This window comes from Ochlerotatus camptorhynchus, unplaced genomic scaffold, assembly GCF_037179485.1.
Source record: "Ochlerotatus camptorhynchus isolate MF236.1 unplaced genomic scaffold, CSIRO-AGI_Acam_v1.1 ptg000491l, whole genome shotgun sequence".
Lineage (NCBI taxonomy): Eukaryota > Metazoa > Arthropoda > Insecta > Diptera > Culicidae > Ochlerotatus > Ochlerotatus camptorhynchus.
The window spans coordinates 645,647-666,507 of record NW_027040976.1 but is presented as its reverse complement, the minus strand read 5'-3'; the positions used below and the strand labels follow the sequence as shown (position 1 = coordinate 666,507).

Sequence of the window (20,861 nt, the reverse complement as noted above, 5' to 3'; positions counted from 1 at the left end):
ACCTTACCGAGTTCAAAAATGCTGTAAACTAGTGTAATTCATACAGTATTACTCAGTGCTGAGTTGCATCACGGTACTGTCAGCCTTTAGATTGACTAAAGAGATTCCTACGGTTAACAATCAAAACAACTGAGAACCCTCTCTCCGTAAAACTTCTCACCAGTATGACACAACAACCGTGATTTATCGTTGTTTTGCTTTTATCACTCATTCGCAATATCACTAACATCTGCCATGTGTTACCATCATATCACCGAGGAAATATAAACAGACATATAAATTGACCATCATCTCATTTCGAGCATAAATACGGTTATGACGGTCATTCCCCTTCCAAAATCACGGATGAGGCGATAGCTATATGTGTATCAAGGAAAAAGTCTTATCCTGCGTTAAACAATCGTATCATAACCAATAATTATTATTGTGAGAATTCATATCTGCATGAACACGTGCTACCTGCAGTCACGAATGCTTATTCATGGATAGAGATTATGCAGCTATTCATTTTTTCGGATACCGTGACGCTTGAGCTCCAAGAATAAGGATGCTGACCGCATATCATGTCCAAATTACCGAAGCCAAAGTATCAAGGGACCCGTAAAAAGCAAAACCAATAAAAAAAAACCTTGCGTAAATAGGAATTCCCCTCTAAATATTGGAATTGTGACTAGCAATCAAAGCAACCATTGGTATCCATCAACAAAGAAAACTTCAAATCGTTACTTTGAAGTCCGTAAGGAAACGCAATGTATTTCAATAAATCCTTGCTAAAATTAATAGCGAATTCGTTTATTATTCAGTTCCAACCTGGGGCCGCATTGCGCATCTCGAAACGAAAAACTTTTTCAAACAAGCGTTCGTACAAAATGTCTTTCGTTTCGAGATGCGCTATTTGCCCCCTGGATCGGGTATCAAGAATGGATCTGCTTGTTTTCTGACAAACGTCAGTTTGATCGTTTGCTTTTAAAACCCAGCTCAGGTTGAGGTTTGCACTGACAAAAAGTTCGGTTTCACACTGATTTGTCGAAGTTCCACCTGTTCAATGATGGTCCTTGCAATTTTTCGGAGCAATTCAAAAATTTAAGATTTTTCGCTTCACTTTTCACACGAAACGTTGAAAAGATATTTGTTTTGACAGTAAAATTTTCGTGAGCTTGTAAATTGTGAGTTGTGCCAGTTTTTAGATTTATTAAGCATCGTAAACAATGACGCGTACGTAAAATAGAATTGATATTACCGATGGATCATAAAAAAAGTGAAAGTGGCTTTAATTAAAAAAAAATTGCATGTTAAGAAATAGGATTTTTGAAGATAAACGGATACTTTTCGGCATTGTAACGTAATAGCACCCACATATTTATTTGTTGCAAGGAAAATGAAAATCGAACGTTTTCTTCAAAATGTTTCGTATGTTCTGAACTTAACAACTTTTAGCAAGAACAGGAAAATGAGGGAACATAATTCTCACTTCCCACTTATAAATGCCCAACAGAGATGATCAGTGAGAGAATGATTTTGCTACTCTCTCCTTGTCGTTTAATCTAACTGTCATGGATGGCTTTTATGAAGACGATCTAGTGAGGTAGAGGTGTTTCCATTTCTGAGATGTGACGGTTATGCGAGGATGACCGTCAAGGTACAATAACCGTCATTATAATGCACAGCACTGGTATTATCTAGAAAATCCCCGGAGACTTCCCCGAAGATTTCCTCGAAAAATTCACTAGGATCTCTCCTCAGCATTCACTTTTGCATTCTTCAGAAGCTCCTATGGATTTTTTCAAGCTTTTCCTTTTTAGTTTTGCTCAGAATTACCTTGGAACTCTCCTTCTCCAATCTATTTCTCACCGGAACGTAATCGCAATTGCAATTTGAATCATCGTTGGAATTCAATTCCTATGGAATTTTCCTAGAAATTTTCTTGAAATGCTCCTCATTAATAAATCCTTTGGAATTATTCAAAAAGTTTTGTATGAATTCATTACAGAATGCCCTTTGAATTTTACGCCTTCCCTTGGAGTTCTACTCACTTTGAAAGATTCCTCAGATGATGATGTAACAGTGATGTAACAAATTCCATTGATTTCTCATTAAACATTATTTGGCATTAATTTCAGAACTTTCCTGGAAAGACAACCATCCCAAACACACACACTTAGAAAAATTCATGTAAATTTAGGTGCTCTGAGACTGACATATACGAGCGTCAAATTTGACATAAAATTGTGTCATAATAGACACGAAATACAGCACAATCAAACGTACTTTTCGTCGAGTAACGAACTTTTGAGTCTCAGAGCACTTAATTTTACATGACATGTTTGTTTACGTCTCTTCCTTTATGTCAAAGATGGATTCCGTCACGTGTAAAATTAAGTATTTCTAAGTGTGCACTGTTTGTAAAACTACTGTTTTTTTTCCGTGCTAACAGAATTAAGTTGCTAGAATGGCCACCCCAGAGCCCAGACCTTAATCCGATCGAAATCTTGTGGTCACCTAATCTTACACCCCATTCCCCCTTAGAGCGTGACATAATATCTACATCACCCCGTAGCACAAACTCACTCGATACCCCCTTTTTTCATCAAGATTGAATAATAAATCTCAATTAACAGTTTGAAAAGTTTTTATTATGCTGTAGATATAATGGTCGCGTGGATTTATATAACAGCAAAGTTTTTATTTCGTCTTTGGAATTGATGTTTCACTTTGATCAAATCGTTACGGAACATTTTCCACTACCTTCCCCACCCCCCGCCTTCCATATACCAATAAGTAACACAAACTTGAGAACCACCCCTACGTATTTTGCTAAAAATACAATACTGCTTCTTGATTCCATATTTGGCCTACCGGTTTATATTTCGTACAATCACGTAAGACCGTTATTGAATTTACTTCACCATATGGATGAAGAACATACTTTGCACTCTTAAAGGCTTTGTGCTGTAGCTTTTAAACTATTAATGAATCGTCAACGTGGAAAAACATGTTTGATGTTTTCTACTCGATAGGACGAACATGTGCGCTTAGACCGAAGTAAATTTTAACCTAAATTTGAAAGAATTAAAAAGGAAGGCATTTTGAGCCCAAGGAGGACGTACGAACAATGTTTGTGCTCCCTTTTCCTCAAAATTTCCACCTTTTTAATCCTTGCAAATTAAGGGTAAAAATTTACTTCGGCCTAGGAACCCATTTTCACCCTATGGAGCAGAAAACATCGTCTAGTCGCCGATGGCAGGAGCACATACAGTGGTAGAGGCAACAATAGCTGCAATTTCCAAATGTTCGGCTAGATGCCTCCCTTCAGATAACTACTTGAGTGCGGTACAATCGATGGAACTGTTTCCACACATCGTAGGTACATGAGCAAATCGGCGGTCATCTCTTTTTGCCCCTTGATACCCGTCACCATGCCTCTCCAACTGGGGAGTTTGGTAAAGAGAGATGATCAACCTGATTCGTACCTTCCTCAAAGTTGTCTCTATATACAATTTTCACACTGCTGTACTCCAACGGAAATCAACTCTATACTTTCATCTCCTCATCTATCGTATAAAATGACCACTTTAAGTCTGTTATTTGAAACTTAGAATCTTCAACTATGTAAATCGTTAACTTTACGCAGAAGTAATACAAACAAAATAGTTAAAGTATCAAATATGTCGTTCGGCGTTGATGATGTCCTCATTTAAGATAGCATATAAGCATTAGTACACTCATTAATAGAGACACAAGGGTCTACTCCTTCTACTAAATCCACTTACAGTAAGTGAAAACATTTTATTTTTCTTGATCAAAGTGAACAATTATGCTTCTTTATAAAGAAGAAGCGTATGCGAATGAAGTACAATTAGTTTTCAACTCAAAGTTGAGTAGAGAGCCATTGATTTACCTATCTACCTGCATCGGGGCAGTTCCTTAGGTCCCCTTCGAACAAATCGAAAGAGAACCAATCTATCAATATTGATTTACGTTTGCTGTAGAATTTAAATCTTACCATTTTTCTCCCGTCGACTCATACGTCTACGTCAAGCTGGTCCCAAAGCTCGCAGCATTCTCCGCATTGAGACATCTGTTTTGCCCAGCAATAACTTTGCATGAATGTATCAACCCATGCAGGGTTCTCATCCGATTCCAGCAAGCAATTTGTAATTGAAAATCTACTTTATATAAATGGACCATCTTCATGCGGCCGACCAGCTCCGGCCTCCACTTTCTGTCCCCAGCAGCGAACTTTCTGCGTACGGTTCGAGTATGACACAATATTTATACAAGCAGCTTCAGCTCAGTGCTATGCTATACTTCCACTCTCCTACAACCGACCAAGGCTGCAAGCAGGAGAAGCAACAGTGTTTGGAGAAAAGAAATAAAAGGTGGAAAGCGATCCTTCGATTCTCGGTTCTACCCACTTGGTAATGGCTCGAATTGGAATAAAATATTTAGAAACAAATATTGATTTTCATAAAAAAACGGATATTTTCTTTGCCATTGAGACCGGTCGGTCGGATGCACAGTGGAGCACTTAGTATATCAAACCTGATCACAAATGTTTTGGTGGAGTTTTTCGTCAGAATATGACTCAACAAATAATATAGGATGATTCTCAGAGAGTATTTGAGAGTAATCCACCCCATTATAATATCAAGCTTTTCTCAGGATTTGTTTAGGACTTTGTAAATAAATAGACTAAACAATCGCATTTGTTATCCAATAAATTTCCACTACATTCTACTATCTACGGACATAGGTGCATACTTAAAAAACGGCCGTAATTATTCCAAAAACTGGAATGCATCCCTATTGCGGAAATTGTCTTCTGTACTTTAAAAAAATGCACCAGACAAAAGTTTTCGCCAAAAATTTATTTAAGTCAGATTTTCTTGAAAGTTTTTGGGAATGAACTAATACATATGGATTATGTTTCGGCAGAATTGCTTTATTCAAATTTTTTTCTATCGCTGAAAGTCCATACCTTTCCCTTAAGACCCCTCATTACATTTTGTGCAATGGTGGAGCCGACCTTTTTGGTCACTTTCATCCATTCTTTCTTCAACTCCAGCTCGTTCTTAAACACCTTGGACGATTTCGAACTTTGGCCTTCATTATGGTCCAAAATCTCCCCACCCGCCGAATCTGCCGCGCGTAATGGCAGCATGCCAGGTCCGGCCAAAATAATGTCTTGCCTCCGTGGGACCGGAGGAAGGGCAACAGACGCTTCTGGAGGCACTCGGTGCGGTAAATTTTGCTGTTGATGGTATCCATTGTGATGTAAGGTTTATTCAGTTTACCGCATTGGCATATGGCCTGCCAGAGCAAGTATTTTTTTGGCGAATTTGTCCACTCATGTCTTCCGGAACATCAAACCGTGATTTGGCAACGTAGAACTCCAGCCCCGGTATCTGCTTTGCGTCTGCCTTGATGTAGGTTTCGTCATCCATAACCACACACATCGGTTTCGTTAACCACTCTCGATACAGCTTCCTTGCGCGGGATTTGGCCGCCGTGTTTTGTTGATCACGCCGGTTCGGTGCCTTCCAATACACGAAGCCCAGCTCGTTTCATGGGTTGCTGAACGAACCAGGCGGAACACTTTGTCTTCAAAGCCGCGTCGCGAATCGAAAGGTTCGGATTACGCTTGAAATAATCCAACACCTTCCGGGCCTTCACAGGGTCAGCTGTCTTCGATTTTCTTCCACTTCCAGCCCGCCGCTCGGTCGTCTGGGACTCCTTAAACGATTTTACCACCCGAGACACAGTTGTATGGGTGATTCCCAGTTGTCTTCCGATCCATCTCATGGTCGCAGTTGGATTTTCCATGATGGCGCGCAAAATTCTCCGCCGATTTTCTTCTTGTTTCGATGACATCTCAATAACCACTGAACTGATTGTTATGAAATTTTGCACATGTAAACAATTTACTCCAAACTAGTTATACCCAGATTTTCATAAATTTTTACTCACGGATAAAAAAGTTACACACGGATAAAAATGGTGCATTTTTTTTCTAGTACAAGCCTTATTGAAAGTGGTGCAGCTTCCCAAGAATTTTTGCAAAGCTTTAAAGAGGTTTAATAGCATTCTACAAGCCTAAATCACCGTCTAACGAACCCTCATGAAACAAAATTGATACTTGGGTTACGAAACTTGAAACATCACTACTCCTTTATGTTAAGCAAGAATGAAACCTTGAAATGCTATACGTTTTTCAACCGGAAATGATCGTTAAATTAACTTATTCTATTTTAGGTGAATTTTTAAAGATTCCATTGTCTACTCGTATGCGTATATTCAGACATTGCTTGACTTATATCAATCCTATTTATTTGCATTCCAATTTTTGCTAAGAAATAATACATTTCACTTTGTTAATAAAATCAGACCATCACTGTTTCAAGGTTACAACTTTACTATATTTTGTGTCGCGGTTACAGCTTATGGCGAAAAGCTCAACGTTGCATTTAGCATTCTTTATTCCTGGAGACGCCATGAAATCCATGATCATTCGATGAAATCCCTAAAAATGGATGGAAATGACGCCAAGCAACTTTTAAACCCTTCTGCTGCTCAGTGGAAAAGGGATCAATAGGGTCGGAAGAGGAACAACGGTACACCACTCTTGCTCGTCAAATGACTAAAGGGTGTACCGTTTAAAATCCGCACACACAAAATTCATTCTCAAAATTCGAGTTTTTATCCAATTATCACCAAATTTTCAGGAAGTAAAAAGAAACAATTAAAGCTAGTTTTGGCATCAATCATTTAATTTATTTCGCCTTTATATCCGAATGCGCGAACCTTGGCCTTAACCCCAGCTATAAAGTTCTGCACGACCTAATCGATAGTTTTTTGCATATTAACCCATGCTTTCTTCATTTCTTATACATTCTTCACCAGTTTAGGCCGTTTTAGAAGGTGCTCCTTCATAATGGCCAAGTATTTTTCTATTGGGCGTAGTTCTGGAGTGTTTGAGGGGGGGGGGGTGGTTCAGATCTTTCGGCACGAAATCGACATTATTCGGTTTATACCACTCTAGCACGTCCTTCGTGTAATGGCATGATGCCAATTCCGGCCAAAGATCATTGAACCGTCGTGAGCCTTCAGGAGAGGGAGACGCCAGTTTTGGAGACACCCTTCTAAATACACCTGTCCATTAATGGTGCTTGCGGTTATCGAAAGGTGTACTCCGCTTTCCGCAAGTACAAATCGCATGCCAAATTAAGAACTTCTTGGCAAACATCGACACATCTTCTGAGTCCGGAGGTTCTCGAGAACATCACACTTATCCTTGGCAGTCACATACAGGTTTCCTAGAATCTGGTTGAAGTCCGCCTTCACGTACGTCTCGTCATCCATTACACAGCAGTGTGGTTTCGTTAACTTCTGGTCGTACAACTTCCGGGTCCGGCTTTTTGCGACCGCATTCTGTTGCTCGTCACGGTTTGGGGACTTCTGAACCTCAAACGTACGTAGTCAAGCTCGATTTTTGGTATTCTGCACGAAAGCCTTGCTCACATGCAACTTTTTAGCCACACCTCGAACTGAGGCGTTCGGTTTCCATTCAAAGGCTCCAACGGCTTTTTTCCGGATCTTCGCTTCCGATCAACAGTCAGACGTTCTTCGAACCGTTACCAGACACCGAAGAATTCGCGGTTCCCAACTTTTTTCCGGTGGCACGATGCGACCGATCATTATTCTCAAAGTACTCGTGCAAAACTTTTTCGCGCACGCACTGTTCTTTCGTCTCTCCATTCAAATCGCTTCAATTGAGGTCCCTGATGGTCCCTCCCAATCCCCATCATACATGCCAGAAAAATATGAATTTTAATGGTGATGTAAATATCCATGCATGCTAAAATTGAAGCATGTAAACTTCCTTTTCACGTAAACTAGCAACTTGCAAGAAATATTGTAGTTGAAGATGCTAATTTCAAATAACAGACTGTAGTGGTAATTTTTATACGATAGATGGAGTAGAAGAAAGCATAGAGTTGATAGTTCCGTTAGAGTACGGCAGTGTGAAGATTGTATATAGATATTAGACAAGCGAGCTAGGACAACTTTTAAGAAAGGTACAAATCGGTTTTTTCATCTCTCTTTACCAAACTCCCCCTTTGGAGAAATATTGCTTACAAAGATGGATGGTTGCATACAATATTTAGAACGTTTCATTAAATGACTCATAAATTTACACGATCTGTAATGTGAATTTGTATGATATGTGACGCTCCATTTATGTGCATCATAGTGACCTAAATTTACACTACTTTTTCGAACTGTGTAGGTATATATATATACATAATATATATGAAATAATCAGAGTAAAATACTATGGCCAGGTCTCACCAAATTCTGGCGTCGGTAGCATTGATGCTCAGCTTGCATATTACAGCGTTCCTAGTGGACGTTTTCGGAAGCTTTTGACGTATATTTGTTGACAACAACAATAACAATAACAGCGCATTTTTTCAGTTCATAAAACGCTCATGTTTTGGAGACAGTCACCATGCAAGAGGAAAAAAATCGTGTCCGGTCGGTGCATACTTATCGATGATGGGCGAAGGCTCGAGGAGGTGTCCCTGGCAGAAATTTGTGTTTGAGGATAAATTCGCACGCAAATATATGATCTGCTAGGGAATTTGCAGCTGCGGCCAGAAGACAAAGGTTTTCGTCAGTGAGAAAATGATGAAGGCGAGCTTGGAGGTTTACCAAACCGAATGTCTCCAGAAGTAAATTCTGCCCTTCATCCAGTCATATGTTGATCCTATGACATTTTGGCCGGATCTTGCGAGTTGTCACTACAGCTGGAAAGTACAACAATGGTACAATGACAATGGAATCCAGTTTCCGAAAACCCTCAATCCGCCCAATTTTCCCCAGTTCAGGCCCATTGAAAACAACTAGGCAATTATGAAGAGGACACTGAAGGTAAAAAGTACAGTCATCAAAACAACAGCTCAGATGAAAAATAGGTGGGATAAAATCGCCAAAACAGTCGAAGAGACAGTTGTGCGCCGTATGGGTCGTATTGAGGGAAAAGATCGAGAATTCCTTCGAAACCGCTAGGAATGATTCGTTACGTATTTTTTTTTTTCTTAAAATATAAGGAATAGTATGCACTTGAGCAAAACATGTTTTCCTTTTTTTTTGATTAATCTATTTGTACAGGCTCAAAAATAAATGTTTTCAAATCCGTTAATTCCAATCCCAAATAGACCCAAATGATGTTGTTCCATTACTAATAGCGAATTCGTTTATTATTCAGTTCCAACCTGGATCGGGTATCAAGATTGGGTCTGTTTGTTTTCTGACGTCAGTTTGCTCGTTTGTTTTTAAAACCTTGCTCAGGTTGAGGTTCGCACTGACAAAAAGTTCGGTTTCACACTGCTACTGTTTGTAATCTTCCATGCATACACCTATAATTAATTCATGATTGTCATTTAAAGGTCCTTTTGAAACACAGGTACTATTTTTGTATAGTTGTAGTCATTTATTCAAAATTTGCTGAAATTCTACAGAAGCAACAAAAAAAAATCACAAAACGAACCGCAACCGAAGAAAAAAAACATCCAGCCAAGAGCACAGCACACTTCGTTATATGAATAAACACATCGTTTGAATGCCGATAAGCTGTCAAATGCAAGAATAAGCTTTGCACTCTAAAATAAAACTATGCAAAACAAAATAAATTTAATTTATATTTTGGACTTACGAGCAGGATTTTATTTGATTTACTCCACTGTGGATCGGTACTACTCGACGTCTGCTGTGCCTGGGGATGTCAACCCGGTCATTCAGATACTGACCCGCCTGGATAAGGTGGGTTCGTTGGCGTTTAAAGGTAGGGTCATCGGTGCGTGCAAATCGTAATTGCTGTATAGGAAGAAAAAAACTACCCTCCCATTCCAACAACTACTGACGCTCCTGCTGCAATAGGACGACTCACCGAACGTGACGGCCCAGTAGCCGGCCTGAGCTAAACCAATTTTCACAAAATATCATTTCGGAGTGTATCCGGTCTTTGGCCTTTTGCTACACAGCACTCCTCTGCCGGCACGGTCGACCATTCCTATGAAATAATAACAACAACATCTACCGGAAAATCCTTTCCCTTTCGGTTTCTGTCGTCATCTTACCCTTTCTGTCTGTCTCTCTGTTGTGGTTTTCCGTTTTCTGTTGTTTCGGGACGGCTGGTTTTGAGGTTTTGTCGTAGGAGGATGAATTTCTTGGAGCATGGCTGGCCGGTCCGACGGTTTCAGTTGTGGGAAATCTACCCTTTATGTATATATTATGTTTGAATGACACCAGCCGGTGGTGACATATGCTGGCAAGGGATTCAACCGATACTGTCGGAGAGTATAGGTACCTATTTCAAGTTTCGAGATTTTGGTCTTTTACTGGAAACTGTTTTCGTTTTTCCATTGGCGAAAATGAGGACAGGCCCATTTGAGCATTTATCTCAGACGAACGGACAACCTTTAGTATAGGAAAAAAGTGGAAGAGTGAAAGTGCTTTCGAAGGATGGAAGATACACATGTAAAGCCGAGTTTAGACGCGGCAAGTGAGTTCAATTCAACTCACCCCGATCGGGTGGACGGCAAGTCCGAAATCGACCAGCTAGGGCGTTCAGTTCGCAGTTCAAGTGAGCTAAATGCTGAATTGAATAATCTAAACCGGGCTTAAAGGTTTTTACAGGTAGATGCAAATGAAAGCGGGAAACAAGAATGTAAATTAAAAAAAGGGAGCTTAAAGGATTTGTCATCTTTTGTTGGTGTTCAGGGCGTCTGTCGTTGGACGCAGGTGAATGTTTGGTGTTGGGTAAAGTCTTTGTAACGATGAAAAACTAAAGATGAGTGAGGATTGGGTTTAAGAAGAAGATAAGTATCTACACTCTTAGAAAAATTCATGTAAATTTAGGTGCTCTGAGAGTTACATATACGAGCGTCAATCTTGAAATAAAATTGAGTCATAACAGACGCGAAATATAGCTGAATCAAACGTACTTTTCGTCGAGCAACGAGTTTTTCAGTCTCGGAGCACTTAATATTACATGACATGTTTGTTTACGTCTCATCTTTTATGTCAAAGATCGATTCCGTCCCGTGTAAAATTAGTAATTTCTAAGTGTGTACATTCGCGGAAACCTGAGAAAAAAATACCAAAGTGTAATTGACTTCTGTAGATTTAGACCAAATTTGGAGGAGATGTTTATTTTATGAATCCACTTTGTAACGTTTCTTTTCTCTTATTTGGGATTCGTATGGTGCCCTTATACAGTATTTCTCTGCTCTTACTTCATGAAGTACATCAAGCTTTCGGCGTCGCCCAAGGGCTAGCGCCCTTGGCGGAGTACCAGCCCGGCCAACCGCACGCTACGGCCCTGGCTATAGGATGAGGTGATGTAATGAAGTAACCATGAGTAACCACCATGACAGGCATGCATTATATTCTATCAGCACTGACTCAAGTAAACTAAAACTACAATTAATTCAACTGGTCCCACCGCCGAGCCCACAAACGCACACTCACTGATATAAAACCTTTACCTCTATAGTCAACAATATCGTATTACAATTTCGAGTTTTTATGCCATCTGTATTTAATGAATATTTAACTTCACTAAAAATCAGATTCCACACTACTCTTGAGATACTTATTTATCTGACTCAACCTTGACCTTGACCAAGCAAGCATCTTTCAACCGTCTTCACAGCTTTAAATTCTTTCAAAGCATGTCATAAAATTCCACCATCCGTAAAGGCATGACAAAAAAGCATCCCATAAAGAATAAATTCCACCATCTAAATATCGCTGCATCCCTTGCCTATGACACCGCGAACGACGACGACCAGAACCTCCGGAAGGTGCTAATCAAAGCTCCGTTCCCTCGCTGCTCGCTATTGAATGGTAGAAGTTGTAAATACCGTGAAGTAGGGTATATCCATCCACCAGACCCAAGATCAACCGGTTTGCCAGATCGGTGCCAGAAGAAGGTGGGTTGGATGGGCAGGGGGTGGGGCAGCAAGTTGATTTCAAGTGCGCGTGCAGCAACAGAACGGTTGCATAAAGTACCTAAAACTTCACCCGGTTCCGCAGCTGATCGGCTCTGGAAACAAAGGCTGTGGTTGCGAACAAGCAAAAACCACAAGTCAGGTATTTGCTCAAAGTTCTATACATCTTGGACTGCTTGGTGTAGTTGCTAACAGAGAGCGAATGGTGCAGTGAAGGTGCTGACACTGCTGAAAAGTAATTCCTCCACCACAGCTGATCATACAGGTGGTATGGGCGGATGAGATTGATATAGTTTAGGTTTCACGTGGGACGAAACCATCGAATATTGTTTTGTGAATTGATGGGTTGGGTGGTCAAAATAACGGATAAATGTTGACGGAGATCTTAATTGTGTTGATATAATCAGCCTTAGAGTTTGTGTCATATGTTGAACACGTTGATTTTGAGAATTCATCTAGCACAAAATCGCTCAAAAGAACAAAAATGACCAAATTTTGATCCTTACCAAGAATTTGGTTCTTGAGAAGTATTGAGGTAAATGCATATTCGTAATCTTCATTAAAAATGCTACCGAAATCCAAAATTTCATAAATTTTGGTGCGCTGGAACTATTTTTCAACAGCCCTGCGCTTTGGTCAGAGAGCGTATAGGGCGTCGTTGTGCCAATTTGGTCGTGGCACATTTCGAGTATGAGAGAGTGATTGCAGTTAGATCAAAAGTGCCTGAGAAAAATACAAGCACTTTCGCGGATTACCCGGAGATTTTGTTTCCGTTTTCGGTAAATTTTACCGAAATCAGAACAGCTGAACGTTCGGTAAAACTTTGACCTACATTTTAAAGGCTATTCAATTTGAAAATAATTTCAAAACATTTTAAACCTTGTTTAAAAGATCAAATCTTGTCATTTTAGTGGAGATTTAGTTTCAAAGTAGCAGAAAAGCAATCGAATTGAATTGCATAAACTTTACCGAACAGTTCAGCTGTTCAGATTTCGGTAAAAATTACCGAAGTCGGCGATAATTTCTAAGTGTGTACGATCACAGACAAGCAGACATACCATACTTAAGATGTTCATTGGAATCGCTTTCAACGGCACGAATCATGGCACATAAAGAATAAGAGAAATATAAATCTTGCTTCATCGATGATCAAATACGTTCACACAAACGATTTACTACTGACGGTATCATCGAAAGAATCTTTATATTCGTGTTTACCATTCGGCATGGATTGTGTGCGTTAGTTTCTGTTCATGATACATCTGCGTAGCGCAATATAAAACTGGAGAATGGTTCATATTCAGCATCATGTAACGACACTGAATATGGATGGTTAAAAGTTGTTGCATAAAGTGACCATTAACTTTTCACACCTAATTACGTGGGTTATTGGGAGAGATTTTGTATTGCCAGGTTCCTAATTTTGTGTATATATTCTTAAGAAGCATAACAATTGGAATACTATATTCCTGAAAACTTTTTCAGAGGATTTCCAACAAAACATTATGCCTAGTACTCCCATGGTCTTGCCTGGATTTTCTTAATCGGTTGGGATGTTAAGGCGTCGTCCACTGTTCATGGTGTGGCATGTGCTAACATGTCAAAACATCATGACAACATTCCTCTCACGCCGCAAAACATGCACACGAGTGGCGGCTATGTGGCATGTCAAAACATTATGCTGAAACTTTGCATGTGGCGAACGTAAACATGATGTTAGTCAAAGTATTTTCTGATATGGCGGCGGAGTGGCATCTGCTAGCATGGTAAAATAGCTTGTCGAGGTTCGCCTTACGCCACATCCACATAATCTTTTGGCATGTTGCATGATGCCACACCGTCGCCACAACAGTGGGCGCCTTGTCTCGTGTCCGCAGTACGTTGTTCTAGAGTTATTCCGATTACACGAGTGAATCACGTAGCACGTGGGATTTGATTTCATTGGTTCCAAAATGGAATGCCCCGTGATCACGGCGATATAGGAAGTTACTGTCTTAGGAAAACATTTTCAGGTGACTAAGGTCTTTCGTCTAAGGTTCAGTCACTAGGCAGCATTAGTGCGAAGACATCAGATCAAGAAGACTGGCAACTCTGCCAGAATCTAAGCGACAGATACAGTAGCGCTTCGCTCGAGTGAAGGTGGAAGTAACGCATAGAGAAAAGAGCAAACACACAAACCTTTCTTCTGAGGTTGTTATCTGTGCTATAAAATTCGTTCGAAGCATTTACCTTTGCACGGCAGATGACGCGACTGTGCCAGTCTCATAGCGGTCGAATGAGAAAATGGAAGAGTTGCCAGTCTTCTTGATTTGTTGTCTTCGGTTAGTGTCTATATGAGATTTACTGTGTGCTATTTATATCTCATGAACCTGACTTTCATGGAAAATACAGTCCTCAGCAATGTTTTTTATTCGGTGGACAAGGCCTATCACATGAAGAACAGGTTAGTTGCGAATGCTCCCGTTACGCGGTGCTATTGCATATGTGATATTTACTATGTGCTTTATCACAAGATCCTGACTTACTAGGAAAATAGCGTCTTCTACATAGTTGGTAAGCTAACCAAGCCATTTAAAATGATGGACAATAAGTGTGGAACCTACTCACTACACTGTTCACTGCAAAGTTGTTCAGATGGCCAAGGTCACTGAAAGGGTGTCCAAAAATATATATGACCTGTAGATATATATATATGAACCTTCACGGATTTTTTATACGTTGTCGCAAGCGTGATTGACCACTTTTATGGATAATCCGGATCATCTGGACAACCTGTTTATGACCTCCAGGGCCTCAATGCCAAATTCAGTCAGAAAACACATCAACAAGCGCTTGCGCAAGAAAACATGGAGCTCTAGGACCAGTTTCATGAATTAACCACTTTTACGGATGTTCCGGATGTTCCGGATCTTTCGGAGGACCAGTCTGTGATCCCCAGGGTCTATATTCTGGCCACAATGTGGAATTAATTCTAAAAACACATGTTCGCATAAAATCATGGAGCTCTAGAACCAGTTTAATGAATTGACCACTTTTACGCATGTTCCGGATCTTTCAATGGACCAGTCTTAGCCCTCAAGGGTACATATTTGGGCCAAAACCCCATATTTTTGTCTTAAAACTCAATAATAAGTGCTTCCGCTAAAAACTGTGCAGCTCTAACTCCAATTTCATGAATTTTCCACTTTTACGGATGTTCCGGATCGTACAGAGGACCATTCTGTGTCCCACTGGAAGACAAATTGTACCAATAGGAGGACAATTAACAACTTCTCTGAAGACACCAGGAAGTTATCTCTACATATAACTTTAAAATCAGAGTTTATCAAAGTTTCAATGACTGTATATAAATTTAGTTCCATTCATTTTAAACCGACCATAAGTGTACTATAGTCCAACTAGCTTCATTGATTCGTGTTGATTCTGTTGAGTGTATTGCCCATCACATTGTATACGACAGATAGCGGTAGGGTTTACAATGATAAATGTTCAATGTGTTGTGTCTGTTTGTCTGTGATAAAGTCTGGAACGTGCAAAAATTGATCAGCTTCAAATTGGTGTATTTCTGTTAAAAATGCAAAAAAAAAACTGAAATGCTGCTTTTGGAAGTTGAGTGTATATACAATGATTGCTATGATGAGTTTTCACCGTTTGCTTTCCAGTTTTCAAAATGACGTCCAAGCAATAGGAGCAGCGTGTCAAAATTTTGCTCGCGCAGCAAGAGAATCCGACGTTCTCACACACCAACTTGGCAAAATTGCTGGATATGGCCAAATCGACCGTTATAAACGTTTTAAAAGTGTTTGAGGAGCGTCTGTCGACCGCCAGGGAACCTGGAAGCGGCGGCAATCGTAATCCGGACGTGGCAGCGAGGACGAAGAAGGTGGCGGTGCGGAATTCTAACCTCTCCATCCGGGACGTCACTGGCAAGCTCAATGTCTCCTATATTACTGAGCAGCGGGCCAAGAAACGAGCCAACTTGTCGACGTTTAAGGAGGTGAAGGTGGCGAACCGAGATTACAAACAAAACACGTCGGCAAAGCAGCGATCCCGAAAGCTTTATACGAAACTTGCTCACAAAGTTCGACTGCGTCGTCATGGACGACGAAACTTATATCTCGTCTGGCAGGCCATATGCACGTGTGGTCTAAAAATCGGCATTTTCATTACTACGGGAACCATCAATCAAGAGATCTACGTCAAGGAGTGCCTGGAAAAGCGGCTGCTACCATTCCTAAAGCAACATAATAGACCTGTGCTGTTCTGGCCGTACTTGGCAAGCTGCCACTATGGGAAAAAGACAATCGAGTGGTACACACTTAGATTTTTTCGCCGAGATGGGCACCACCGAGCAGCTCGGCATTTTATTTTGCTGGATCTCAGTGACAAACTTGCCGAGATTCAGCTAACAAACGGGAATTTTGCCGTGATCTCAGCTAACAAACATATTTTTTGCTGAATTTCCAGCAAAATAAAATGCCGAGCTGCTCGGTGGTGCCCATCTCGGCAAAAAAATCTAAGTGTGTACGATGCGAACAACGTGGTTGTGGTACCCAAAGACCACAACCCTCCCAACAGCCCAGAACTCCGCCCTACGGAACGTTATTGGGCCTTGGTCAAACGGAATCTAAAAAAAACTAATAAGTCCATGGAAAACGAGCAGCAGTTTAAATCTAACTGGCCTTCGGCGGTGAATAAGGTCGATACTATATCATACTAATCTCTACATTGATTCAATAACTCATTCCACACTCAGTGCTCGGTGGATCAGCAATTCAAGACGCGTGCCTTTTACCAGATAACCATGGCAATACAGTAACAGAGGGTGGGCATGAGATCGACCACAAGAACCAGTAAGGAAGAGTAAATATCGAACCAGGTACGGAAATTAGTGCGGATTTATCTCTTTCGGAAAACAATAAAAACCCGGAAAACGCGGAATCATGTCAGAAGCGACCAAGGACGATCTACGGAAGGAATTTGCCGGTGAATGCTGAATGAAATACGAAGCGTTAGAGAAAAAGTACAAGGGACTTCAAAAGAAGCAATCAATGGCGGCAGACCAGCGGAACATGGTGAGACCGATCCAATTATTATTTATAAATTAAACATCAAAATTTAACTAAATACGCGCTAGGTTTGAAACAAAAATCGAACCTGGAAGTGTGTATGTAATACTTATATCCAATTGATAGAGGTAATACATACATGCGGGGCTTATTGCAAGGGGCTGTTCATTAACTACGTAGGCAGATTTTTGGGATTCTTGACCCCCCCTCCCCCTGCGTAGACAATTTTCCATACCGTGGATAATTCTCAACACCCCCGCCCCCTAAACTGTCTACGTAGTTTATGGACAGCCCCTAACTGAAAGTAACCTCGGAATGGGCGTGACTCTCCAGACATTCTGAAATGGGTTGCTGGATCTGCAATAGAGCTATCACCTTCTAACTCCCGGACTAAAGCTGTCTACAATGACCATAAATGCGGCATTGTAGAGAGAGTTCTTCCATAATAACACTCCCGGCCAGTGAGGGTTAGAAGGAATACACACACACACTGGAACTATTTTTCAAAATTGTGATTACATTAGAGTTTGTATGGTAACCTGCCAATTTGCTAGTTAAGTATCAAAAATCGATGATATTCTTCTCTTCATCGAAAAACATATAGTTGTGCTCAGAAAACAAAGGACATTTAGATGATGTGGAATAACCAATAGATATTTTAAAACTAAAGAACTCCATTGAACTGTGTGTTTGTACAGTCAGGAATCCTTATTGCCGGGGTAACCGCGAATATGGATACCCACTAGACTGATGCAAAATTTGACTTTTTCGCTCCACAGTGCTTAAATGGTTTCAAATTGGGTCCTGGTCAGTCTCCCAAAGTTACAACTCATTTGGATGGAAACAGACTTCGCACAAGCCATTTGAAGTTTACATGTAAATTACTATGGGAAATCTCAATTTTTTGTTCATTGCCTTCTAGTCTTTTTGCATATTGAGCTGCGAAACAGTTCGATAGCTATTCTTATAGAAAATTCAGCTACAATTTTGCTGAAGATTGTTTCTATGTAAAACGAGACAGAAAAAAGTTATTAATTATTTAAGAGATTGGTAAACTTATGACATGATCAAGCAGCTGCTCTGTAGGCAACACTGTATTTTGCAGTGTGACATAGTAGCCATGATTTGTGTGTCCTATTCAACGCCCCAGAAACACCAATGTTGCCTGCTGAGCAGTTGATTGAGCATGATCATAAGACATCAGTGCATTGAACCATTGATAACATTCGATCCTTGCATTTAATTAAAAAGTGATCTTCAGCAAAGTTGTAGCTGGGAAAATTTCCTACAAGTACAATTGAAAACTTTTGAAGCAGACCGATATGGTGAATTGTTAGATAGGCATGAACAAAAATCTTGGTTTCACCATAGTAATTCCCATACAAACTTCAAATGGTTTGTGCCATCTCAGTTTCTCACCAAATGGGTTCAAATTTTGAGAGGTTAGTCAGAATCCGATTTGGAATCGTTTAAGTATTGTGGAGCGAAAATTTCAAATTTTGCATCACTCTAATACCCACAGCTTATGGGATTTTCACTAATGGGGGTTGTAGTGGATTATCTCATTTGTTTCAATACATAAAGCTATACTGTCTTCGACAAAGTTGCTGTACTGGGTTAGACCAACAAGCCTGTGCCATTGGATTTGGGTTAAATTGAGAACTACGCCGCTAGAGGCGCTTCACTTTTATGTTACTTATGACGGGCGCTATAATATATGGATCATATTTCCAACATAGAATATTTCGTGATCCTGGCCATTTAGAAAGTTACTGTCTTCGCAAAGTTGTTCAGGTGACAAAGTCCTTTCGGATGGTGGCCATATTAGTTCAGAACTCTCTCACTACGCAGCACTAGTGTGCATGTGCAATTCCTATATAAACTGTATCTCGAGAGCCTGGCCATATAGAAAGTTGCTGTTTTCAGCAAAGTTGTGCAGGTGAGCAAGTCCTTTCGGATGATCGTCATATTAGTTCAGAACACGCTCACTACGCGGCGCTAGTGTGCAAGTGAATTTCCTGTATAAGCTGTGTCTCGAGAACCTGGCCATATAGAAGGTTACTGTCTTGAGAAAAGTTGTTCAGGTCACTAAGTCCTTTCGGATGATGGTCATATTATTTCAGAACCCTCACACTACGTCGAGAAGTGATTACTCCACAAACAAATAAGCTATTCGTGATCTAAGAACGTCAATTTGAAGGTTTTTAAATGTAGATTCTTGTTTGTGTACCCATATTTTGTTTTTTTATTATTGTAACTACAGTAAACAGGTTGACTACCGCTAGATATCCAAATTATCAAAAAATAAAAAATAGATATTAAATAGCATTGATCTTCCACCAAAAAACTTCAAAACTCCCTCTCACTCATCTGGTCATATCTGAAAAACTATTTGTACCCTTCGAAACACATCTAGTAGAAGAGTTTTCCAAAGTGTGGTGAAAATTGGAGCCCAAAATATTAAGAAATAAAAAATCCCGTCCATGGTGAAAATAGGCCATGTTTTGACAATTTTGATACCTGCTGATTACCGTCTGTTTACTGTAGTTTATGTAACAAAAACAAAATGTGGGTACACCTATAAAAAATAACATTAAAAAACCTTCAAATTGACGTTCTAAGATCACGAATGGCTTAGTTGGATGGGGAGTAATTTCTTCTGAAAGTTGAAATTTTTAAAATCTCCAAAATCCAGGGTTGTAGCCCAGAAGGATCTAGGCACTTTGGAGTAAAATCAAAAAAAGCGTTTGTTCAGAATACCAAAATAAGCGTTTTGGCCAAGTTTGGCTCAAATCGGTGACATCGACCGCAACTTTTTTTAAATTCTGTACCCACTTGAGCTGGAATGACCCAGGGTCCAAACCACAAGCGGTAACCAACTCGGTAAACCAACTCCATCAGTTACTCCGATGGTTCAGTTAGTCGTAGAAGTGTCGGCATTTGGGTTACCCTGGGTATTGCGAACTCTGTCGGTTTAATTTTTCAAGTGACCAAGAAAACATTTTGAAAATCTTTTGAAGCTTCAAATTGTTTTGTTGAAACAGCTCACGAAATCGTATATACATGCTGTCAAATGAACTCTTGGCTCCTCCTTCTCTGCTCCACAAATAACGTATACATGGTGTTGGAAGTGCACCTGCCCACAAAGCTCACATGATTTTATAAAGTTTGATTAAATTCTTTTTGCAGCAGTTCGTAACCCTTTTTTGGAATTATTATTAATATCAAATAAAAACACTTATTCGAGCATCAAGTTCGATGATTTACATTATCCGCCTACTAAGGTTGATGTGTCGACAGTTTCATAATTATAATTCTTAATTTGATTTCAGCAGGTGGCAATACCTTTACTTGTGGTTCAAACAGTAACTACCCACATGACTTCTGAGCTCTTTTGAATGTTTGGTTCCCGTTTGACAGTTCAACTCGGCTCCAAGATGACCAGCATTTTGAGTTAGTTCACAGTACTCAGGGGTTACCGGCCCACAAATGTCAGAATGTTTTCAACTACCTAAACAATAATCGATCTAGCCGGCGCCGGTGGTGTAGTGGTAATCGTGACTGCTTCCTAACACCCCAATGGGCATAAAAATCTCTGGTCACGTCTTCCTTCGCAAGGGAAGTAAAGCCGTTGGTCCGGGCCCATGTGTGTTGTTGTGCATGGGTGCGATATCCTACGCAGGTGTGGAAGCTGCCTTCCTGCACATTCGGTTGCCGTCAATGGATGACAATCGATGTCTGTCGGTGATTGGCACTAGATTGCGGAACAGAGACCGAC

General features: G+C 40.2%; 1 protein-coding gene across 4 annotated transcripts in view; it reads right to left on the bottom strand.

Moving 5' to 3' along the window:
• Positions 1-20,861, bottom strand: part of LOC135712517 (Ig-like and fibronectin type-III domain-containing protein 1) — a 573,983-nt gene that overhangs the window by 404,169 nt on the left and 148,953 nt on the right. The gene's annotated exons all lie outside the window — the stretch shown is intronic.